Source organism: Sminthopsis crassicaudata, chromosome 4 (assembly GCF_048593235.1).
Source record: "Sminthopsis crassicaudata isolate SCR6 chromosome 4, ASM4859323v1, whole genome shotgun sequence".
Classification (NCBI taxonomy): domain Eukaryota; kingdom Metazoa; phylum Chordata; class Mammalia; order Dasyuromorphia; family Dasyuridae; genus Sminthopsis; species Sminthopsis crassicaudata.
Window position 1 is genome coordinate 399,349,350 of NC_133620.1, and position 26,487 is coordinate 399,375,836.

At 34.9% G+C, this 26,487-nt stretch overlaps 1 protein-coding gene and 1 pseudogene across 1 annotated transcript in view; one reads left to right on the forward strand and one right to left on the reverse strand.

Annotated features, from left to right (window-relative positions):
- The window catches only part of LOC141538738 (small ribosomal subunit protein uS8-like), a 58,654-nt pseudogene extending 46,380 nt beyond the window's left edge, over positions 1-12,274 (forward strand).
- SMYD3 (SET and MYND domain containing 3) overlaps positions 1-26,487 on the reverse strand; it is a 954,064-nt gene that overhangs the window by 817,057 nt on the left and 110,520 nt on the right. The window lies entirely within an intron of this gene.

Sequence of the window (26,487 nt, forward strand, 5' to 3'; positions counted from 1 at the left end):
AGTGTCTAGCTATTCTTCACATTTGGCACATAAACTCACTTCCATCCTCACTTCCACCTATTATACACATTAGTAATTTCAAAATCTTTCTCTTCCTTCAAGGAATTAACTTCTCCCTGTAGGATTTTCCTGATCCTCCATTTAAAAGTGTTCACTCTTTTCTCATATTTCCAAGAATACTTCATTAAAATGTTAACAATAACAATTATTATTATAAAAGCTGACATTTTTAAAACAGGTTAAGGTTTACAACTGTACACACTTTTATCTTCTTTGACCCTAACTAGATATTTTCCTTTGATCTTATCACCTTGCCTTATACTTGGCTCGCTTTCCCTAATATACTAGAAAGCTACCTTAGGTTTAGGGCAAAGTCATTATTTAGTGTTTAGATCCTCAATTTCCATCATAGTATTTTATATTCAGTAGGGACTAAATAGATGCATGTTGACCATCAAGTATTTATACCTCTATTAATTGTGAGACAACTGTACTTGGCAATGAGCTAATGAATGAGCTGTCAGATCTTGTGTTCTGCTAGGATAGTCAGGATGAACTCAGGGTCATTGGATACATTATACATATTATATCATACTATTTATTTTCTGTCATACTGTGTGAAATACTTGTTCCTTCAATATTTTAGCAATATTTATCTTTATATAATACAACAACCCTATTAGCTAAAATATCATTGTTTGCTGTTGTTTTTCAGTCATATCCAACTCTTCATGACGCCACTTGAGATTTTCTTGGCATATGGTTTACTATTACCTTCCCCAGCTTATTCAGATGAGAAAATTGAGGCAAAAAGGGTTCAGTGACTAGCTCAGAATCACACAACTCATATCTGAAGCTAAATTTGAATTTAAAGATAAGTTCCTAACTCCAGGCCTAAAACGCTATCCACTATACCACCTAGCTGTCCTAGGTAAAAACCACAGACATTTTTATTCCCATTTTTAAAAGTAGGAAACTGAATGGAGTGCCCTGGCCCATACAGCCAATAAGTGGGGACAAAAACAAATCTAGGTTTCTCCAGACTTGAAGACCCAATGATGTACAACAGCAGGTGCTCAACAAATTTTGTTGAAATGAATTCAATATTGTTCTATTTTTATTACATACCACAGTCTCTCAGGCAACCCCAAATATACCATATATGTACACAATTAATGTTACAATTTGGAGGCAATTTTGTATTCTCAAAAGCTAGAAGTGGAACACGTTCTGGTAGTTCCTAGCTAAAGGTAGGTGCAAGCTAAAAAGTCTTTGGATGTATAACCTCAGGAACAGTTCAGGTTATCCAATTCTCACCATAACTAAAATGTAGAGAATCAAGAGCAGGATCAAGGCCAATGAAAATTTCTCTGGCTACTGTTAGGTAGCATAATTAATTAATAGACTGCTAGACTTAGGGGCAGGAATTCTCAAGTCTGAATCCTGCTTTAGCCACTTATTAGTTGTATGGGCTTAATGTAGTCACTTAACCTCTCTCTGTCTCAGTTTTCTCAACTATAAAGTGAGGGGATGGGACTCAATTCCTTCTAAAGTTCCTTCTGGTTCTAAATCTATGAAGTTCGGAACTAGTGAGTGAACCTGAGGCTCAGAGCCTTCATGGTGTGCACAAGTGGAGGGGTTAGCTACAGGAATTAAATCACAGTTCTTTCAAAGTATCCACACAAAGTTAGTAACTATTAAAAGCTTATAATGCCCTGCTGAATATTCCAGAAAGCACAACCTCCATGATATTATCATTAACATTTATGCTAAATGGGATATGTCAATTCTCCATAAGGTTTTGGTGGATATAGTTGATTTAAGTTAAAGCAAAACAACACTATTTTAGTTTTCAAGCTCATTTTAGATATACTTTCTTAGAGGCAGATTTTCAGACGCCTCGTAAAATTGAGTCTTTTCATTTTTCAAATGTGTCAAGATTGGCGTTGTAAATCCATCTTCTTTTTCAATATAGTGTTCAAGCAGAATCTGAAATTGGATTGCACTTAATTTTGCTCACAAAGACCTGTTCCATAAAGCTTCAGGTTAATTTATAAGACTGAGAATAATCTTAATAGTGCCTCCATTAAATCATCCTCTGAAGTCCTTCTGTAATCCTTGATGCGCCATACTGCATTACCTCTAAATTGGCATCATCTTAAAAAGAAATTGATACAAAGGTTAGGAGAATGACAACACAACTGTTCCTCACTCTGAATGAAAGAAGAAATCTTGATAGATATGTAGGTAGATGGATAGACAGACAGATGGATTAACAAAAAGAGGGAGGGGGGAAGAGAACAGAGAGGGAGGGAGAGAAGGGGAGAGAGAGAAAGAGCCAGAGGCAGAAGCAGAGACAGAGAAAGAAGGAGAGAGGGAAAGGAGAGACAAAGGAAGGGAAGAAGGAGGAAAATAGAGGAAGGGAAAAAAAGAAAAGAGAGGAAGAGGGAGGGAAAGAGAAGAAAGAAGAGAGGAGACGAGAGAGAAGGAGAAGTGAGAAGGAAGGAAAGGGAAGGAGGGAGAATAAAACAGAAACAGGTAGATAGAAATAAATGGATAGGTGACAGATTGAGAGAGAGAGATAGGCACAAGGATAGAGAAAGGCAGAGAGATAAAAAGACAGACAGACAAATAAAGGGATAGATAGAGCAAAAGAGAGAGACAGGTAGACAGAGAGATATAAAGATCACAGATTGAGATGGACATTTGTATAGATAGATGAGATAGAGACAGGTAGAAAAATAGACAAATAGATGGCTAGCTGGAAGAAAAGCAGACAGACAAATGGATAGATGATAAACATATGGATAGACAAATGAGATAAAGAGAAAGAGAGATCAGTAGAGAGATAAATAGACATGGATAGATAGAGAGATGAGAGAGATCAATGAGATAAAACAAAGAAACAGGTAGATAAACAGATGGCTACATGACAGATGAAAGAGAAACAGCATAGATAGATAGGTAAATAAAACAGTGAGTGGGAGATGAGAGACAGATAGATGAGAAATATGTAAACTAGTTCCCAGGAAAGGTCCCTGAGATAAAAAAATTAATAATATAAGTCAGTAGTAACTTCCAAACTTCACTGATATGTACATGCACACCTAGACTTTAATATAAACATTTCTCTAAAAGGAATAAACAGCAGTGACTTGCTGCTTTCCCGACACTGTTGATTTTAAAGAACAAATAAAGCAGCTATCCAACATGTACTTCCCCTTGCTTTCCTATTTCTGATGCACTTAAATAGAGCTAAAGTCAAGATCTGAACATAAACTTGTCCTTGTTTGCTGTTATTAAACTTAATGCACACAACAGCAACCCCAGCTGCTAAGGTCAGCAGCGTCCCAGCAGCTGGGAAAGGTGAGCAATTCTACTTTGTGTGTTGAGTGGCTTGGCTCAGTATCCCAGCTGTGCTGACTTTGGATGGAAGGCAGTAAGTTCCCAATAGCCAGCAAAACTGAAACATATGCTGAGGCAATTAAAGGCTTCTTGAGCAAGTTCAGCAATTGTGGCAGTATTGAAGTGGATGAGTTGAGTTCCCATCAAAGATTTTACACAAAGACATGTGGAGGGATAGTAAAGGTGCCTTTGGGTCAGAAAAGGCAGTGAAAGTGGGTCCAAGCACTCCTGCTTAATGCTATTGTACTTGACTTCAGGCATACCGCCACAAGTCCTGTTCAAATGAAGAGTGGACTGAGATAAGATGAGTAGGCAAGGAAGGAAGATGGCTGAAGGCCAAAAAAGAAAAAATAGGTAGCAGCTATTCTGTATTGCTGTGCATTCACCTCCTCCTCCCTCTTCACACCTCTTATCAAAAGATCATAAGGTTTAGCAATGATAATGTCCTAGGAAATCACTCCACAGGCTATTCCTCATGTGTGGACTGCATTCCCTCCAGGATGAAATATAAAATTCTCTGTTAGGTTTCTGAATCTCTTTACAACTCTTCTCCTTTCTGTCTTTGCTCTTACACTTGACACCCCTCTATATAACTAGTTATACAACTTCACTGGTCAACTTGCTGTTTCTCACACATAAGCCTCTATCTCCCCAAGCAATGCATTTGTTCTAATTGTCCTCTATGCTGAGATACCCTATCCTCCCTTTTTACCAATGCTCAATCTTCTCCTCAAAGAGATAAAGGTCTCTTGCAGTCTCTGTTTCACTTCAAGGATCAGTTCAAAATCCCAATTTCTACAAGAGACTTTTAGCTAATCCCTCTAAGATTAACTTCCATTTATACCATTTATCTTGAATGTAGTTATTCACATGCTCTTTCTTCCATTATAATGTAAACTCTATAGAGCATACACCTGATTTTTTTTCTCATTCTTTTTATCTCCAGCTTAGTACACAAGGCTAGACACATTCAATAAATGCTTATTCAAGGTAGTTTTCAGATGAAGAAATCAAAGTTATCTATAAGCGTATGAAGAAATGTTCTAAATCGCTGTTGATCAAAGAAATGCACATTAAAACAACTCTGAGGTACCACCATCACACCTATCAAATTGGCTAACATGATAAAAAAGGAAAATGATAAATGTTAGAGAGGAGATGGAAAATCTGATCCAACTACTCTAGAGAGCAATTTGGAAGTAGGTCCAAAGGGTAACAAAACTCCATATCCTTTGATCCAGCTACCACTACTAAGTCTGTATCCCAAAAAGAGCATAAAAAGGGGGGAAAGAACCAACATATGCAAAAATATTTATAGCAGCCTTTTTTGTATGGCAAAATATTAGAAAATGAGGGGATGCCCATTGTGGAATGGATGAACAAACTGTGGTATATGAATATAATGGAATATTATTGTGCAATGAGAAATGATGAACAGACATGGAAACACTTGATTGAAAGGCATGATGGAAAGACTTGTGTGAACAGATGCTTAGTGAAGTGAGAGCAGAACCAGGAAAACATTGTACATAGTACCAACAATACTGTGTGATGACCAGCTATGAATGACCTAGCTCTTCTAAGCAACAAAATGATCCAAGACTCATGAAACAAAATGCTATCCATATTCAGGGTAAAGAACTGATGGACTCTGAATGGAGATTGAAATATACTTTTTTTTTACTTATTTTATTCATTTTTATGGTGTTTTTCCCTGTTGATCTGGTTTTTTTTTTAACTTTTAAAACTGTGACTAATATAGAAATGTGTTTTACATGATAGCACATGTGTAATTTATACCAAATTGCCTAGGAAAAGAAAGACGAGAGGGGAGAGATGAAGAGAAATTTGGAACTCAAAATATTGTAAAATAAATGCTAAAAACTGTCTTGCCATATAATTGGAGAAAATACTGTCTAAAAATAAAAACAAAAATCCAATCAGTCTTGGGGTTCACAAAAATATTGTTCACTTATTTAGTCTTTTTTATAGATGAGGCCCAGAAAAAAAATTAGTTTACCTAAGTTTACAAAGGTATATAAAAAAAAAATGTAAAGCCACCAAACAATTTAGAAATGAAAGGAAATTCAGAGATTATCTAGTATACTGTTGCTCTCCACCTTTGAAAAATAAAACAACACAAACAAAAACTTATAGTTTCCTAGAAGACTCAGGTTAAATGCTACCTTTTACATGACTATTTCCTCTAAGTTCAAGTGCTTTTCTCTCCACCCCTTCCCCACTTCCAGTTACTATATATATATATATATATATATATATATATATATATATATATATATATATATATATATATATATATATATATATATATATATACACACACACATACACACACACACACACACACACACACACATGTTTTCTCTCCCAGTCCAATGTAAATTCCTTTGGGGGAACAGATTGCTTTTTTACTTTTCTCTTGGTTTGATCTGAGGACCTAGAAGAATATGTAGAATATATATGGCCCTTAATAAGTGATTATTGATTGACTGATCAATCAACACATTTAGAGCTAGTCAAACATAAGCTATTCCTACAGTGAAGACTATTACTCAGATTCTGATAACTGATCTATTCCTGCTTCTTTTCCCTATCTTCCTTTGTGGGGAGGAGAGACGGAAAGGGACAAGGAGAGAAAAAGGATAGAAAAAGGAGAGGGGGGAGGAAGAAGGAGAAAAGGAGAGGGAGAGGGAGAGAAAAAGAAGAAGAGAGAAGGGTAAAGGAAAGAGAGGGAGAGGGGGGAAGGAGAGGGAGAAAGAGAAGAAGAGGAAAAGGGGGAGAGGGAGAGGGAAAGGAAGAAGGAGAGGAAAGAGGGGAGAGAGAGACAGGGGGAGAGGGAAGAAGAATGGAGGAAGGGGGTGGGAAACAAAGTAACTCAGAATCACAGAATCCTAGAGTTACAAAAACATTGGTCCAATCACAGTTTGGGCAATACTGCTCAAACAATATCCCACTATAACAAATTCAACAAGTGGTCATCCAGCCTTTGCTTGAATATCTCCAATGAAAGCAAACCCATTTCTTCTAGCACTAGCTCTATTCCATTTTGAGGCTGCTCTCATTGTTAAGAAATACATTTTGATGTCAAGTCTTGATTTGTTTTCGAAAATTGTTTCTTCCTCTGCCCTCTAGGGTCAAATATAATAAGTTTAATATCTTATCCACATGAAAGCCATTCAAACATTTAAGGACAAATATCATGTTTGACTTTTCTCTAAGCTAAACATTCCCAGTTTCTTCAGTAGTTCCTTATATGACATGCACCCAAGGCCTTTCAATATACTGGCTGCCAACCCCACCACAACACTCCAACCCCAAGGCTGTACAGCTTCCAAACTTACTTTTTATTAGAGAAAATTTTGAAGTCTTAAAACCCTTTGGTAGAAGCTCTGGAAGGATATTGTGGTGGGAGAAAGAGTTTAAATTATTGGCTAAAGTTAACACATGTTTATTTTTTTAATTATTGGTGACTCTGATGACATTTTCACCTCAGTAACTAAAAACAAGATACTCTAAAGCCAGTTCCTGGGCACATATTGCTGCCTTTTAATAATTTTTTGCCCCAATACTCCTTTAGAATTTCTACATCACTTCCAGTGATAAACATAACAGTAGCAACAACAAAACCTTAATTAAAATAATTCAATATGAACAGACAATTTTCAGATGATGAAATTAAAACTATTTCCACTCATATGAAAGAGTGTTCCAAATCACTATTGATCAGAGAAATGTAAATTAAGACAACTCTGAGATACCACTACACACCTGTCAGATTGGCTGGAACAAATGATGATGAATGTTGGAGGGGCTGTGGGAAAACTGGGACACTGATGCATTGTTGGTGGAGTTGTGAAAGAACCCGGCCATTCTGGAGAGCAATATGGAATTATGCCCAAAAAGTTATGAAAATGTGCATACCCTTTGACCCAGCCGTACTACTACTGGGTTTATATCCCAAGGAAATACTAAAGAAGGGAAAGGGACCTGTATGTGCCAAAATGTTTGTGGCAGCCCTTTTTGTAGTGGCTAGAAACTGGAAAATGAATGGATGTCCATCAATTGGAGAATGGTTGGGTAAATTGTGCTATATGAAGGCTATGGAATATTATTGTTCTGTAAGAAATGACCAGCAGGAGGAATACAGAGAGGCTTGGAGAGACTTACATCAACTGATGCTGAGTGAAACAAGCAGAACCAGAAGATCATTATACACTTCAACAATGATACCGTACGAGGATGTATTCTGATGGAAGTGGATATCTTCAACATAGAGAAGAGCTAATCCAATTCCAATTGATCAATGATGGACAGAATCAGCTACATCCAGAAAAGGAACACTGGGAAATGAGTGTAAACTGTGAGCATTTTTTTTGTTTTGTTTTGTTTTGTTTCTCTTCCCAGATTATTTTTACCTTCCGGAGACAATCCTTCCTTTGCAACAGCAACAACAACAAAATTTGGTTCTGCACATATATATTGTACCAAGGATATACTATAAGATATTTAATATGTATGGGAATGCCTGCCATCTAGGGGAGGGGGTGGAAGGAAGGAGGGGAAAAACTCGGAACAGAAGGGAGTACAAGGGATAATGTTGTTAAAAAAAAAAAATACCTATGCATATGTACTGTCAAAGAAAATGTTATAATTATAAAAATTAATAAAAAAAGAAAAAAATAAATAATAAAAAATAAAATAAACTTAATCTCAAAAAAAATCAAAATAATTCACAAGATTTTTTAAAATTAACAGTTTGGTGGGGATTAGCAAAGGATAGGGAAGAAATCCTTCTGTCATTAAGTTGTGTATTCTATATTAGCTAAAATTTCTAAATATTCTTTAGGAAAAATAAATCCACAAAGTACTACTATTTGTTATGCCACAGTCTCCTTGAGCTGTTCTACCTCAGTTTCCCTGCACTAGTTTCCCTCATTGTCCTGACTGAGTTTCCCTGAATTGTTCTATCTCAGTTTCCTTGACTGTTCTGCCTCAGTCCCTAAGTCATAAAACCCCCCTGGTTCATTAAGACTGAGGACCATTTGCTCTAAGGTTACAAATTGTCAATGGGAGATGAGGAGCAGATCAGAAATCCTGGATCCTAGCTCCCTCTTCCTTCAAAGAATTTTTAACATTGTCCCTCTAAAAGATAAGATCATCCCGAATACTTCAATTGACATCCTTACTTCTGTTTATTCAAATTTCCTGACTCTGACTTTTATTACCATTCTGACAGAACAAAATGGTTCTGTAAGAACTTTTCCCATTCTTCTTTTCTTTGTTTGAAAGTTATAAAAGCATTTGTCATTCCCCCATTCCTCACTGGATACTTTGAGACGAGAGTCCTATCCAGTCAATTAAACTCTCCAATTAATAAGATATTAAAAACTCTCTAATCTCTATCTTGCCTCAGTTTCTCCGGCATTACATATTAAACTCATACCAATTATTGTACCACAAATAATGTCTGTCCTTCCCCCCACCTTTCTTCCTGCTCCCTACCAATATTCAATTCACTGTATATGCAAGGACCGTGATAAGCCAAAGAAAAAAAATTGAAACCCTTAGCACACTCAAATCATTTTTTCTATTGTCTTTGTATTGTCAAGAAATAAAAGTCATTCAATCCTCCTTTTCCTATTATCAGCTGGGACAAAGGGAGTCTGGGTTACTCTGTTTTCCCACTAATTGAGCAACTTTGGCTTATTCACTTTCAACTTAATTCCCTTGTTTGTGAAATTAGTTGTTTGGTATAAATGAGCAGTTATCTCCCTCCAATTTTTTTTATTTTATCTTATTTTTAAAATTAAAAAACAATAAATTTAAATCTAAAATTTTTAAACTAAAAGAGTTTAACAACTAAAACATTTGTTTAATAACTAAAAGAGTTTTCAACATTCTATAATGTGGCCAAGAATCAGATAAAAATGTAATTAGGAAATGCTTAAACTTAATTAAAATGCCACAAAACAAAGATGATATTACATTTTAAAACTAAGTCAAAACAAGACAGGGATCCTTCTATACCTATTAATGGCCCTATTTCTATTTCAGTTTGATACCACTATTCTACATAATATCTTAGGACCTTTCCAGCTTTAAGATTCTGCAATTTTCGAGCAAGCCAATTTTCAGTTTAGTTTAAATGTTACCAGTTCTCACCCTTTATCCCACATTCTTAAAAGATTGGAGAAAAAGTCTCAGAACCTTAGCTTGGTAAAAATAGAGGAGTGGGGGTCCAGAGAAATATAGGGAGCTGCACAAGATCAAATAGCTAGAGTCAGACACAGAACTCCAACAGAGGTCTTCCCGATCTTTTTCATGAACAACTCTTGACATCTGTATGACATTTCCTACTTTTAAAAACATACTTAATCTCATTTGATCACCTCAAAAATCCTGAGGCAGCTAAAGCAAGGGATTATTATCACTACTTTACAGAAAAGGAAATGGAAACTGAGAGAGGTTAATTAACTTGTTCAAGGCTACACAATTCACAGGTTAGACACCTCATCATATGCTCCCCTTCTAATGTAAAGGCCATTAGAAACTTCTTTAACATAAAAAGCCTCAAACTGTGCTAGCAACTATATCAACATATCCGTTCAAGAACACTTTCTGATACCCAGCAGTGTGCTGTTAAATGTTTAACAATTAGCTCTCCTCCCTACCCATATCCCCCAAAATGTACAGATCATGCAGCTTTTAGTTTAATCTGAATTTCTATATTCTCTATCACTTTAAATCCAGAAAATCAATAAAACAATAAATCAAATGCTGAATTATAACCTTTGTTGTTTTCCAGAATGTAAATGCTTTACACTAAAATTTTAATCAGCTCTCTCAAGTGTCAAGATATTAGGAGATAACCTGTTTTCCAGAGATAAGGGCCAGCAAGCATTCTTTGAACTAAGTTTGGTATAACAACTGCCCTTTCTGGGTAATCTTACCTTACCCTCTGGCAAAAATTCCATAATTAGTGTACTGCTTTGACCTGAGCTCAGACAAGTACCAATGTTCAAACTTGATTCATTGTTGTTGTTACCCCTCATTGTCAGGGCTATAATTCACTATGCAACTAGGGGTGTAAGTTTTGAGCTCTCCCCACACTGCCTTAGGTTCTTCCACTAGGGGTAGATGCAGAGAGGGCTGGAACTCTGAAGAGGAGTACTTGAATCTAAAACAGCAGAACTCTTAAGGATAAGTACCTATTCAATGTGAGATAATGGTTCTATAAACACATACTTGGAGGATATGGTGATGTGATGGCTCTCCTCATGATTGGCACCTGCTGAATGTGTTGGGGTAAGGTAATCATAGGGAAGGATTGGAAGATTGAGGGAGAGAGTCAGAATCTGCCACAGTCCAGAATCCATCTTTGACAAGCCATATGGTAGCTTGCCTGTCTCCTTCACTTTTCCTCCTAAAGACCAAGGACTTTCACTCCTGACTCTGACTGATCCTGAGGTCCTCCAGAGAGCTAGCCCAGACATTACAGGTAGAGTCTTGACACATGTATCTAATCTGCTTCCTTGCTGCAACTGTTTCCCTCGTTTTGAATTAAACTTGTTTCATTCCTGACTCTCCTATCTCTTGCCTTTTCTGTTCAGCTCCAGATATCCACAACTTAAGAGACTTAGAGACAAGACATTAGCTAGTTCCAGCACAATTTTAGCACTCTTTGTTGTGGGTTTTGAAGCCCTCCTTCAAGTGGAACTCTACTTCCTAAAGTCCTTCAGTAGAACTATATCCAAAGCAAAACCCCAAGCAGAAATGCCCAGCTTCATTCTTTCTCTCTAACCTGCCATCCTTTGTAAGGTCACTTAAAAGTTTCTCACAAGCCTAGAAAATCCTTCTAAGATAACATATGGATGGATGGATGCATGTGTGCACATATGTGTGTATGTACAAATATGTGTATATGCATTGTGTATATGTGTGTGAATATATGTTTATGTGCATATATTTATGTGTATATACATTGTACATTATATATAATATATACACACATACATACATGCATACAAGAAAAATAAAATACAAACCAATTTTTAAAATATCATGAACAATGTATACTGAAAATACCTATTACTTATATAATAAATAATAAATGATATATTTAGAGAATAAAAGATAAGTATTCTTCTGTTTTTAGAAATTCCCTTGTTCTCTTTCTGCCCTCGTGTAGCACTGCCATCATAGTGCACAGGAATGCTCTCAAAAGCATGAACCATGCAGTAAAATGAGGAAAACACTAGGTTCTCATTAGGTTGTGCTCTAAAGTAATCATCTGGTTCTTAAGTGTTATGATGAAGCACAGTTACACTTGTTAATTTAAGATCACTGTTGATCACAAAGCAGGCAAAATTGTTGTGAACCTCACAGGCACATTAAACAAGGGTGATGTAAACTCCCCACCTTTGATGTTCAATTGAAAGATCTGGAAAAGTGACAGAATAATCTGCTACCATTTAGTCAGACTGGTTTCATTGTGCTTACAACCTCAGATGGCATCACAGACCATGAAGAAGCAAGACAAATACACGAGAGGAAAAATACTGGGATTCTTTTTCTATGGGTGTAAAATATATATACAAATAAAATGCTCCAAGGGGGAGAAATTAAATTCTCTTGTTAATCATGATACCCTAGGGTTGAGACTATAAGAATCTTTAAAGTTCATATATTCAAAACTCTTTATTTTACAGACAAGAAAACTGTTCTCAGAGAATTAAACCTGCTCAGGTCACACTGGCAACAGGACGCAGAGCAAGAATCTGAGCCAATATTTGTAACTAGAAACCCAGTCTATGCTTACAGAATAATCATGGGCAAAATTGGATTGTAAGACTATTGATCTCTTAATGTTCCCCAAATCAGGAAACATCTGTTATTAGCCTAATTTATTTAGGTACCTGAAGGCTGCTGTCTTCATTAGAATATTTTAGCACATCAAAATGGTATTTGATAAAAAATGGGTTTACATTTATTCTTTGGTTCCTAACACAAAAGAAAAGGTACGCATTTTGGTGTTATGTTTTGTTTTGTTTTTAAATAAAGTCTGGATGTGTTAAGGTGCCAAACAAGCCATAAACTTGAGAATAAGTATCAATCCAGGTGCAATCTATTATGTTGTCAATTATGATGGAAATACATAAAAAGGGCTCTTATAGCCTAAGTAGATCTCTCCTTTTCAGGCCCTTCTAAAGCAATTGCTCATGACTCAATCCTTCCATGTAACATTTTTGTTTAAACAGTTTAAGACTTATTATATGAGAATGATAAATGAATGTGGCTGTCCAAGGTACCAAATAAAATCAAAGGGCAAAATTCCAAGAAATAACAGACATTAAATTATTTATCCAATAGTATATGTGTATGTATGTACAGACATATATAAATGTGTGTATATATGTATACACATATACATACACACATCTTTCTGTAGTGAAATGATTTCCTCAGACTCACCATTGCAAAGACAAATAAGAGTAGATAGGGAGCTAGATTTATAATAAGGAAGATCTGAGTTTAAGCCTGCTTCTGACACTATGTGATCATAGGCAAGTCACTTCTCTATGGCTCATGCAACTGTTGAATCAACCAATAAGCTAGCAATTGTTGCTGTTCAGTTATTTCAGTCGCGTCTGATTCTTTATGACTCCATTTGGAATTTTCTTGGCAAAGATTTTAAAGTTATTTGCCATTTCCTTCTCCACCTCATTTTACAGATGAGGCAAACTGTGATGTGCCCAGGGTCACCCAACTAGTAAGTGTTTGAGACTAGATTTAAACTCAGGGAAATGAGACTTCCTGATTCCAAGCCCAGTGCTCTATGTATCCACTGTGCCACCTACTTGCTCAAAGCATTTATCAAGTTCCTACAATATACAAAGTTCCTGCAAGTACAAACAATGAAACATCCCTATTCACAATGACTCTTATTCTAATGGAGAAACAAATAAATATAAAAATGCATTCAGTATAAAATTAATAAATACCAAGTAGTTAAATGCAAGGTAGTTGGGAGGAAGGGTATTAAGTAAGCATTGGAGGTATCAGGAAAGATGTTATGCAAAATATGGTATTCAAACTGCATTTTGGATGAAAAATCCCATAGTAGTTAATGATAACAGGAACTGGAAAGCTACCAGGAATAGATATATAGATGTAGGAGTGATCATCATAGAGATGATCACAGAAGTTGGAAAAATCACCAAGAGACTGATGAAAGAGAAGACTCAAGACAGGATTCCTAAATTTGACAGAGTTTTCATGCCAGTGAAATCACAGGTTCTTGACATGATTCTGATACCTATTTGTTCTCATGTGTTTTTTCTTTACCAACTAGATGAAAAATCATGACAAGCAAAGACTCTGTACCCTCTACAGTAGTAATTTTACTTGCCCACTGCAGGTGTTCAGTAAATATTGGTTGATTTGACTTGTCCAACTGACCAACAATCCAAATTCAGTGTAAAACATTTTTATCGTAACATAAAAACCTCCGCTGATTATAATTAACATCCCAGAGAGCATGGTTTGAACAGAGTCATTTTCTCTCCAAAGCTTCCCATTCATCAGAGCAATGATCTGCCCAAACCCATCTGTACAATGTGAAGGAAAGCAAGGTTTCAGGACATAAGCATAATTCAACAGATTTTCCCCTCCTAGGACCCAAGAACAGGACTCTTTTGCTGCTGATCAGGCTCCTCCTGAAGCATTGTTAGCATTCAGGCCAGCATTCTACCTTGATTAACATTCACCACCAGGACTTTTATGTGATCACATGAAAAATGTGGCTGAAACCCAGGCACCAGGATAACTCATAGGAAATTACTATTCATCAGCATGAATCAACAAGCCTACAATTATCACAGTATCCACTGAAGAAAGTGAAAGAAGTCTTTGCTAAGGTCAATAATATAACAGAGTAGAAAAGGATAAAGAAAAAATTCTGTTCCACCTTGAATATTATGCTTATATGTAAATAGTATAGCAATATGGCTGCTTAAGGAATCAATGCAATCAGAGAGCAGAGTTTCCAAGTAAACATAGACACTTTAAATTATTTATTCAACCGTATACATATACATTTTTGTTATTGTTGATTTGTTTTCAGTCATGTCAAACTCTTCATGACTCTAACTAGGAGTTTTTTTGACATAAAGATACTGGAATAGTTTTCCATTTCCTTCTCCAGTTCATTTTCCAGGATGAGGAACTGAAGCAAATAGGGCTAAGTGACTTGCCCAGAGTCTTGCACAGTGTCTAGGGTCAGATTTGAACTCAGCTGCTCCTGACACCAGGCCAAGAGTTCTATCCACTGAACCACCTAGATGCCCCCTACATAGACATACATACACATATCTTTCTGAAGGAAAGTGATTTGCCCAGTGTCAGAGGTAGTCAGGATCTGAGGCCATAATTAAAATCAGGTTTTTTTATTATTATTATTCTAGCTTTTTATTGACAAAACATATGCATGGGTAATTTTTCAACATTGACTCTTGCAAAAACTTCTGTTCTAACTTTTCCCCTCCTTCCCTGCACCCTCTCCCCCAGATGACAGGCAGTCCTGTACATGTTAAACATGTTAAAGTATATGTTAAATACAATATATGTATATATAGTTACCTTGTTATCTTATTGCACAAGAAAAATTGGATTTAGAAAGAAGGTAAAAAGAACCTGGGAAAAAAACAAAAATACAAGCAAACAACAACAGAAAGAGTGTAACTGCTATGCTGTGGTCATATTCATTTCCCATTGTTCTTTCACACGTGAGGAATAATGCAGGAAAAGATGAAATATGCAATTTTTACTTCAAGTGGCCCATAATTTTTTTTGATCTCTGCTGTCCTCTGATCAATTGCAACCTCACCATGATAGGATAGATGATCTTTCAGTGAGGAGGGGTTAGGGGAATCTATTATTTCCCAAGTAAGGAAAGGAAAGCAAGGGAAAGGAAGTGGATATAGGGAAGGGAAGGGAAAACGGCGAAGGTGGGAGGAGAAGGAGAGAAAGGGGGGAAATAAAAATGTATACTTTGCCTTCTGTGTGCCAGGTTCTGTGCTAAGTATTTTTTATAAATATGACCTGTATCAACTTATTAATATAGTTTTTTAATTAGCTTTTTATTTTCAAAATATATACAAAAATAGTTTTCAACATTCAACATTTGCAATTCAACATTGCAAAACTTTTTGTTTCAAATTTTTTCTCCCTCCCTTCCTCCTACCCCCATCCCCAGACAGTAAGTAATCCAATATATGTTAAACAGGAGCAACTTTTCTAACTTGTTATTGTTATTGAGTCATTTCAATTGTGACTTACTCTTTGTGATCCCATTTAGGGTTTTCTTGACAAAGATATTAGAGTGATTTGTCATTTCTTTCTCCAGCCCATTTTATGGATGAGGAAACTGAGGCAAATAAGTGACTTGCCCAGAGTTACATTACTACTAAGTGTCTGAAGCTGTATTTGAACTCCAGAAGATGAGTCTTCCTGAATCCAGCCCTATAACTATCCACTTAGCCACCTAGCTGGTCTACAAAAGAGGGTTAAAGATTGATAATTTTGGGAAAGTCCTAAACCAAAATTGCATGGTTCACAGGGTACTTTATATTTCATCTTAGATCTTTTGAATATTCAGAGTGACAGTGCTAAAACTATCATGGCAAATTTCATGAAAATAAAAAAAAAATATATCTAAAACAAATCCCTTACATTTTTTTAACTTCTAGAGGGTTTAGAGATAGAATGTTCCCCTATATGCCAAAATATTCACATAAAGATATGGATTGTTCCTAGCATTTCATTGATATAGAGAACTCCCAGATCAAGAAGTCCTTCTACCAAAGCTGATCAATACTTTTTCTATATCATATAGTTTTATAAAATTGACTAGAATACTAAGAACCAGTTTGTGTAGAAGATGGGGGCTTGAACCTAAGATTTTCTCATACAGAATCCTTTACAGAGTCTCAAAAATATTTATAGTACCACTTTTCATTGATTTAAAAGAACAAGAAACAAAGTGCATGCCCCCTGATTGCATTATTATGATTAATCAAATTGTAGTATATAAATGTAATGGACTAACATGCTATAGAAACAACAAATATGATGAATTCAAAGAAACATGGAAAGAGCTACATAAATTAATGCCAAGTAAAATAAACCAAACAAGGAAAACAATAAATACAATGACTACAATATAAACAAAAACAACATGAGATTATAATGACCAAAACTGGCTCCAAATAAAACATGAGGAAATATACCTCTCTCTTTTCCTTAAAAAATGGAAAGCAAGGGTGGGGGGGAGAGCTATGGGTCTGGAAAATTGATTCATATATGGCCAGAAACAGTCAATAGATCATTTGGTGTTGCTTAACTGTGAGGAAGTTGGTTTTACCTCAAGAAAAGGGATCATAATGCAAAAACAAAAGGCAGTAATCAAAAAAAAAAAAAAAAAAAACCCTAAACACTCCAATATATCAAAAACATTTTGTAGTTTTCATCATCAAAACAAAACTGATAGAAAGTTATATTCACAAGCAAAAGACTGAATCATAACTATGTGTTTGGTCTACATTATATTTTAATAAAACTTGGCAAGGCAAATTTCTCCCATGCAACATACTTAAGCTAGCCTGTATTAAGCATATCCCTTGGGAATCATACTGAAACCAGTACCTTTTCTAATAGATATAAATGAGTGCCTAAAGATTTCATGCATACACCATTACACAACTTCTTTATTTCTGCTATAGAATAACTGCTTTTACATTGTCTAATTAGGAAATAATTTCCATTAACAATTGGTCCACTAAGAAGTGCTTCATGTTCAATTATCAAAATATTTTCTGTATTAAAGCAGAAAAACAAAATAGCAACTGCCCATCTGTGAACTTGGTTTTTATTTTAACATTCTGATACTATATTTTAACATAATTAGTTTCCTTTGTACTCCTATGTATTTAAAACCATTATTCTGCAGTCCATGAGTTTCACTAGGCTGTCAAAGGAATTTATGGCACTTCATAAATTCCATCTTCAACAGGCATTCAGGAACCAAGCTAACAAATAAGAAGAGACAGACAGACAGACAGGGACAGAGAGAGGGGGAGGGAGGAAGAGATAGAAGAAAGAAAGAAAGGAGGGAAAGAGAGAAGAGAGAATAATAATAATATGTACCTTCCAAGGTTATTGTGGGAATGAGATCATTTTGAAGATCAAAGCTTCAGTTACCATCAACTTTGTTTAGCCCATCTGCTAAGGCAGTGTTACTGGGGTGGCTAGTGAACATGCTACATCTTTTTAGCGCCATTGGTGAGAACAGAGTGATGGGTAGGTGGATGGGCAGCCCTGAAGAGGATTCAGCAAGCCCTCACACTGGAGGTTCTTGTCCTTTCTGAACACCCAAAACTCCCTGGTAGAGCAGTAATAGCAGCTGAGGAGCTGGAGCTTGTCTCATTGCTGCATAAGGAATTAGGGGGGAATGCAAGTACTCCCTAAATACTCCAAACTCCCCGGTAGAATAGCAACAGCAGTCATGGGACTGGAGATTGTCTCATTGCTACATGGGGAATTAGGGGAAAATGCAAAAGTACTTGAGCCTCCATTCTAGCTGACGGCTAAGTAACATAAAAAGTTTCTCAGCTATTGCTAATGTCAGGGATGCAACTCATATAAAATAATGCATACATATCTCTTCAGTCTGATCTTAAAAATGAAAAAATTAAAGGCTAAGTACTTATAACATACAAGGCACTGAATACAAGAGTGTATGCCTAGAACATGACAGAGCCCAACTCTCTTGAAAACTTGTTTTCAGCAGCTGCCCAAGGAACAAAGATAAGAAAAAAAGTAGTAAGTAAGTTGATATTAGAAGGGTTACAGAAAGACAGGTGTAGTACAGACCCTTGGAAAGGTTGCCAACTGGTCTGAGTTTTTGCCACTCAGAATAAGAAATTGAAATTACATTTAAAAAGTGACCAAAATCTCCATATCCTTTGACCTCAAAAATCCCAATGCTAGGCATATGTTTCAGGGAGATCCAAGACAGAAATTTCAAAGCAGTACTTTTTATGGTAGCAAAAAATTATAAACAAAGAATTTGATACAAAACTGTAGTATTTAACAATTATGTTAATACTAACATACAGCACTTTAAAGTTTGCAAATATTATCTCATGTGATCCTCACAATAATCTTGTGAGATAAATGCTATTATTATCCCCATTATATAAGTGAAAGTGATAGAATATAATGAAAAAGAAAGTTCTATGACAAGAAACAAAGGTTGTGAAGAATTCAGAGAATTATCAGAAGATGTATGAACTGATGCAGATTTGAATTTTTAGAACAGGAAAAACTATAAATATTGTTAATACTTAACACTATTTGTTATATATATATATAATTGTTAATATTAATAAATGCAATAATGTAAATAGGCAGAATAACAACAAAAGATACTGTGTAATTATAATGATCAAACTTGGCCATAGAAACCAGTTTTTTTTAATTACTTTTAAATTATTTAGATTTAACTTCATATACAGTCTCAGACATTAATTGACTATATGAACCTGGGCAAATCATTAAACCTCTGTCTATCTCAGGGCTGTGAAAATAAGATGATATTTGAAAAATGTTTTGCAAATCTTGAAGTACCCTATAAATGCTACCTTTACTTATTATTATGGGCAGAAGATTTTTTTTGTTCTTTTTTTAAAAATCTGTTTTGAGAAATGGCTTTTCTGGTAGAAGAAAGGGAGAAACATATTCAGAAATGAAGGTGGTATAAAAAGGAAAAAATAGTATGATATTTAGAAAATAAAAGAAATTTCAGCTGGAAACAAAACAGTAAAGTTAAGGGGAGAAAATTAAAATCCATAAGAAGGAAATATCCTATTCTATCTCAGGAGATAATGTATGTAAAGCACTAGGTGAATTGAAAGCTATATAAATGTAATCTGCTATGTAAGCTGCTTATGATAATTCACACTGGTGGATCCAACCTTTCCTTCTATCCTCCTGTCTAATCAAACCAACAACAACAAAAAAGATTACACATATAACTGGGATAAATTAATTCATACCAAAGATGTGTGTAAATGAAATAAAAATAGTTTGAATTTTTAGGAAAGCTTTCTACTTAAAAAGAATTATTGATGATGTCTTTTCTAAATCAAATAACTAGGCTTTTTTTTCCATATATACATCTCACTTAGTCTCTTGGCTTTGCTAGAAATGATACCAAGTAACTCCTGGATGGAGCAAAAGGAGAAATATCCTCCAAGGTTCTTCAGTCACTTTGATTTCAATCATACTTTATCAGGGTCTTCTATCCACTCTTAGACTCACACAAGGTGTGTATGGGGGAATACTGGGGAAATGAACAAGCAAGGAAAATTACTATTAAAGTGAAAAATTCCTATACTAATTTTTATTTTTAGTAAGAAGATTTGAGGATAGAACTCCAGAAGAAAAAAAAAGTTACCAGAAAAGTTGCTTAATAGCTCATGCTCTTTTTGCCAATAATACTGCTATTGGGAATTTATTCCCAAAGAGGTAAATGATGGGGAAAAAATCCTATATATTCCAAAATATCCATAGAAGCAAAAAAAAAAAAAACCAAAAAAAAACAAAAAAAAAAAAAAAAAAAAAACTAGAAACAAACTAGGTGCTAAAGTATTCACGGAATGGCCAAATTGTGGTATATTAATTTAATGGTACATTTTTGTGCTGATGTAATCAGTACAAATATTAAGAGTCCAGACAAAGATAGAAAGATCTGCATGAAGTGATGCTAACCAGAGAACAAAATGTCAATAAAGTAAATAAAAACTACAGAAAGAGATATCAGAATTCAGATTAAAAATATCACCTAAATTTGGTTTCAGAGAACCAAATTTTGATGAAATACATTATTCTCCTCTCAATTCAGAAATCGTGGACTATGCTGTTAAATAATGTCACTGTTACTGTGTCAGTTCATTTTGTTTAGCCATTTTTCTTTCTAATACAGAGTATTCTACAAAGTTTGGAGGTAATCAGAAAGAGACAATAATGTAAATGAACAAAAAATTGATAAAACATACTTAAAGAAAGAAAAATAAAATAACTACCCTTCACTTAACTATATACAGATCTGGAATTTCATAAAGTAGATATAAGACTGGCTATCAGTATCATCAGGCAACTATGCAGCCCAGTGGATAAATCTCTGGACCTGGAGCCAAGAAGACCTGAATTCAAATCCAGCCTCAAAACTCACTATCTGTGTCACCCTGGACAAGTCACTTAAACCTGTTTGCCTCAGTTTCCTCATCTATACAATGAGCTAGAGAAGGAAATGGCAAGCCCTTCCAATATCTTTGCCAAGAAAATCCCAAAATGGTGTCTCAGGAATTTGCTCATGATTGAAATGACTGAATCACAAAAACAAATCAATTATCATGTAACAACATTAATGGTCCTTTATTAGAATTTATTCAAGCAGTCCAGCATTTTCATGAAATATCAACATATTTTTAAAAAGATAAAATTCATGTTGTTTGCTTGCTTATTTTTTCTTTCTCAATTTTTTTTCCTTTTGATCAGATTTTTCTTGTGCAGCACGATAAATATAGAAGTATATTTAGAAGAATTGCACATATTTAACCAATATTGAATTAGTTGCTGTATAAAGAAAGGGGGAAAGGAGAAAAATTTGGAACACAAGGTTTTGCAAAGTCGAAAATTATCTTTGCATGTATTTTGGAAAATAAAAGGCTATTATGATTTTTAAAAAGAAAAGAATTTTAAAAAAATTTTAAAGATAAAACTCAGCCTGTACTTTCATTATCTCAGATTTTATTGAAGAATTTTAGGGATAAAGTGATCTTTACTTCTCCAGGAATAACTTAAAGGATTTTGCTAACTTTAAGGTGCTATGTAAAAGCTAGATATGATGCTGCTGACAGTAGCGGTGATGATGATGATGATGATAACTCCTTGAGAACAAGGACTGCTTTTTTTGTCTTTATATTCCCAGGTTCAGGGACATGACTGGCACATGATGAGGGTTGAATTTAATTGAATCCCTATAAGATACTGAAACTATCAACAAGGTATACAATTCATTAGAAATTTCTCCTTTTCTATCCTTCCTTCAAAGCATAGTTTTATGCAACAAATCCTCATTAACTGAAAATTTCAAAATATACTTTTTTTTTCAATGCAGTTGCCAAAGGCTAGCATCCTATTAATGACTAACCAGTACTAATTCTATCACTTGTAGAAACAATAATTGTCTGCTCCATGTGAACCCTAAGTTAGCTGAAATAATTTCAGTGCATCCTAAAATCATAGACACTAACCAACTAAAAGGATCAAAGAAGTTCCAAGTGGAAAGGACCTCATACATTTTCTTAGTGTCCATACCATCTCATTATTCTCCCTTTATTAAAATTTAAGCTTTCTGAGAGCAGAGACTGTCTATATTTTTGTATGTGTATTTCCAGCACTGAACATAGCACTTGACATTTTGATTGTTGAATTGTTTCAGTCATGTTCCACCCTTTATGACCCTATTTGAAATTTTCTTAATAAAGATGCTAGAGTGACTTGCCATTTCCTTCTCCAGCTCATTTGACACATGAGCAAACTGAAGCAAACAGGGTTACGTGGCTTGCCCAGGATCACACCACCAGTGAGTTCTAAGATTGGATTTGAACTCAAGTGCTCCTGACTCAAGGGCTAGCATTCTATCCATTGTACCACTTGGCACATAATAAATATTTCAGATATATTTTACAATCCATTCATTAATTTCTAGATGATGATTGATTGCAAATATTCTCTATGGTCAACTGAAATAGATCTCTTTGATGGGGCTATTCCTTCCAAAGATTCAGGTCAGAACACAACCCTTAACTGCCCATCCCATAGGATTCTTGTCCATATCTATCCATAAAGTCGCCATAGTGAGTCCCTCCAATATGCTAGTAGTGGACTTCCTTATTTTCTCTAGACATCACAATGATACAAGGAGAACACATAGGCTATTACATCTTCCAGTCTCGTGTGATCAGTCTATCTTCTTCTTCATTCATATGTTATTTTGATGATTTCATATTAAGTATTCTCAGTGCCTTCTAAATATGGAGCTCTGCGAACAAAGCTCCAGTTACCTCTACTTTAGTTGACACTCTGTAGGTTCTGAAAGATATTATTATTATTCTCCTCGTATAGATAAGTAGAACAGCTAAATGGCACACTGGATAGAGCACAAGCCCAGGAATCAGGAGGACCTCAATTATAATCTAATTGCAGATGCTTCCTAGCTTTGTATCCTTGGGCAGGTTGCTTGATCTTGTTTACCTCAATTTCCTCGTATGTAAAATTAAGTGGAGAATGAAATGGCAAACTTTGCCAAGAAGAACCCAAATAGAGTCAGGAAAAGTCAGAAATGACTGAACAACAATAACAATAAATGAGGTGGTTAACACTAAGAAAAGGTTTGAAAGTGCCATCAGTTTTCTAACCCATGTCTACTTGACTCCAGGTCCAGCACTCCCTTCATGCACTATCCATGTCCTAAATAAATAAGTTTCAAAGGAAGAACTCCACATGCATTAATAACGTAAAAGGGTTAGGTCCACCTCAAAAAACTTCACCTTGAATTTAAATCATCATAAAGCCAACACTCAGGAAGACTTTTCTCATTTAACTGGGCTAAAATATGTGCTAATTTATACTCTATTGCTTTAATTCCTAACAACAGCTCTCTCGGGAGGAAAAAAAAAATCTGACACATTCCAAACATGCTCAGCAAGATGAGAGAGAAGTGTGAAAATCAGGTGACACATTTTTAGATTTAAATTAACTTTTTGATTCTAAAAGAAGTTTAACAGTCAGTCACAAGAATTCTAGCCCTACAAAACTCCATTCTTCAAGACTCTCTTCAAGTCTTGGCTCTGCAAAGCTCTTCCCCATCACATCAGCCTAAAGAGATCTGCCTCTCTTCTGACAGCCTTCAGCATTTACCTGGCAATGAATCCTGCCCTGCCCTGCCCTGTGAGACCTCTCCTACTGTTCTCCTGAACTCTTTACTCTGCATTATTTTTCAGCTTGTCACTTGTGAATGCCTTGTCACCCCAACTAAGTCATAAAATCCTTGGGCACAGGGTCAACATCTTTTACCACCATTTGATGCCCTGAGCACTCAGTAATGGTCTTGATGCAATGACTTTAAAGTACTTTTGCCAATGCAAATGATGTATGTCCTCAGATAGTCACCAGTCCATGGGTGATACAGGAAAATTCACCTTGCAGTCTGCAACATTAAGCACTGTAGCCCACCGCCTATGTGACCAAGGGAGAATCAATAAACCTCTCTAGCCCTGGATTTTCTCATCTTGTAAAATAAAGGATTAAATGAGATAACTTATGGGGAGCCTTCTACCTCTAAATCAATGATGGGTTCTAAGATATAAAGATATATCTGATTTAGATGTTCTGATGGAAAATATGGCTATAATGTTTTTGTTTTTGTTTTTAAGGATTCTGTGCATTACAATGTATATTCATTTTGTGAGAAACAGTTAAGTGTCCTTATTCATTAAATAGAACAGAAGTTTCTTTAGGGTAGGAATTGTTTCATTTTTTCCTTGAAATAACTAGATACAGCAGGTGATAGAGCACCTGGAGAGAGAAAGATATGAGGTCAAAATCTATCTTAAGATGTTTAGTCTGTATGATCTTGACCAAGTCACATTTAACCTCTGCCTCAATCCTAAAATAAGGATAATAATAGCACCTAACTAGGGCTGAGGTGAGGATCAAATGAGACATTTGGAAATACTTTGCACAGCACCTGCCATACAGTAGGTGCTTAATAAATGCTCAAGTTTCCTTCCTTCCTTCATCTTATATCCTCAGGGCCTAACATATAGTAAGGATTTAATAAATATTGATCAAATGACAACTAAATATTCCAGCTCAGTTTTTGTTTTGTATTTTCTAAAAGTAGCCATTATCAATACATAAAGTCAAAGAAAAGGAATAAATAAACTTATTAATCTACTAATTACTGACTATTTTACTAATTTTCACTAATTTATTGAATAAATATAAAAATACATCATATATTACATAAATATATAATATATCAATATATAATACATAACTATATATAAATGTATAATATAAATTTTGAATGCCACATGTAAATATGTATTATTATCATATGAAAATATGATATATAAATATATATATTTATATTTAAGTCCCTCTCTAAGTCCAAAGAACCTCTTGTGGAGTTGGTTAAGTGACTAGGAAACTCACTCTCAGTTCATTCTAATGCCAAGCAGCCTATCCAGTCTGAAAGGAGGACCATGAGTAAATCATGGCTTGGAGCTTTCTTTTTCTATGCAAAGGATATAATACTCAGGAACTTAACAACAAAAGAATAAGATTAACATGGAAAATCCCAATTGTCTTCATTTATTAGATAGCAATATAGAAATTACTTTCTCTGAGGAAAAAAAAACAGCTTTAAAAACGTCATGTCCTTGGCCATTTATTGGGAGAAAAAGAAGACAAAAATTTTTGCAATAGAAATAAATGAACTTCAACACATCATGAGAATATGTATACATATATATATACATATAGCATGTATGGTGCTATACATATATTACATAGACATATTTGTAGAAATATGGGGTTTCATTGAAAATGAGACACAAAAGTAATTTAAAAGAGTTTCAAAGTTCTAACGGCTCGTGTAAATGTAAGCTCTCCAAAAGTCTCTCCATGGGAGACATCAAACTGGTTCATTTTCACTGCATCAATACGGCAGAGGCCCACAGTTATGAGATGCCCTACAAAAAGCCAGTCACAATTTCTAATTATATTCACTATTTCATTTTAATTACTCATGAGAATAATTACACATTTAACTTAACTATCTTTTAAAAATAAAGTTGGTTTAATGAAAGTATTTTAGAAAGCTCCACCACATGCCAATTAGAAAGTTAATCATTCCAATTGTTCCCAAGAAGACATCTTGGGAAGGATGTTGGGAAGAGTGTGTTTGGTACTTTTTAAAAAGAAAATTAGAGTATGTTCGGTAAGAGATTATCCAGGAAATTGAGTTTATCAAAATTTGAAACATATAATCTGTACATAGTTTACAGACTATAAAAGATTCTCTTTGATGAGCATACTTGAGCACTTGAAAAGAAAATTCTCAGTTCACTATGCCAGCTTCTTTTTTATTCTATTGCAAGACTAAACAACATGATTTTACTGTAGAATTATACTTTAAGTGACAGAAGATAAATTAAATTATAATCTGTGAATAACAAAGCTCAAAATCAGCCCTTGCTAAATACAAATTATACAAATAGTTTCATGGAGTAGAATTCAAAATACCACCAATTTGCCAGTAATTCATATGCTTCTTCTCAAGTTCGCATCATTTTCACCCTATCTTCACTAATGTTTCATGGGTTGCAAATGAACAACGACTTAGGCCCAGAATTTAAGAGAAAGAAGAAAGATGATTAGTTTGTCTTTGGAAAACTGCAAAGCCATATAAGTAAGCTAAAATTTTTCTCTGAAACAAAGGCACAACTTTTAAAAATTTCTCTCTGCTGTTATCAAATGATTGGTAATCATGGAACAACAGTGTCCAAAGAATTGAGAACAGAATCACCCAGAGGGTAAAAGAGAGATGGATAAGAGGTATTAACATAACATACTCACAAAATAATTACCAAGGAGAAAAGAAGTAAAAGAAATAGTCTGGTCACATGATAAAAGTAAGGTATAATGAGTGGATTCCAATCAATACATCCTTTCAATCAAGAAAAAGTAAAAATCCTAGAAACTCTAGACAAACTTCAACAGGAGGACATGATGGATAAGGTTAAGATCTGTAGTAATATCCACATTGATAAATTTCAGAATTTGAGGACTTTATTAAAATTATTTTTAAAACTCTTAGAAAGCTGCCTAAAGCATTTAAGATAGTCACAGTCAATAGATGTCTGACCTTGA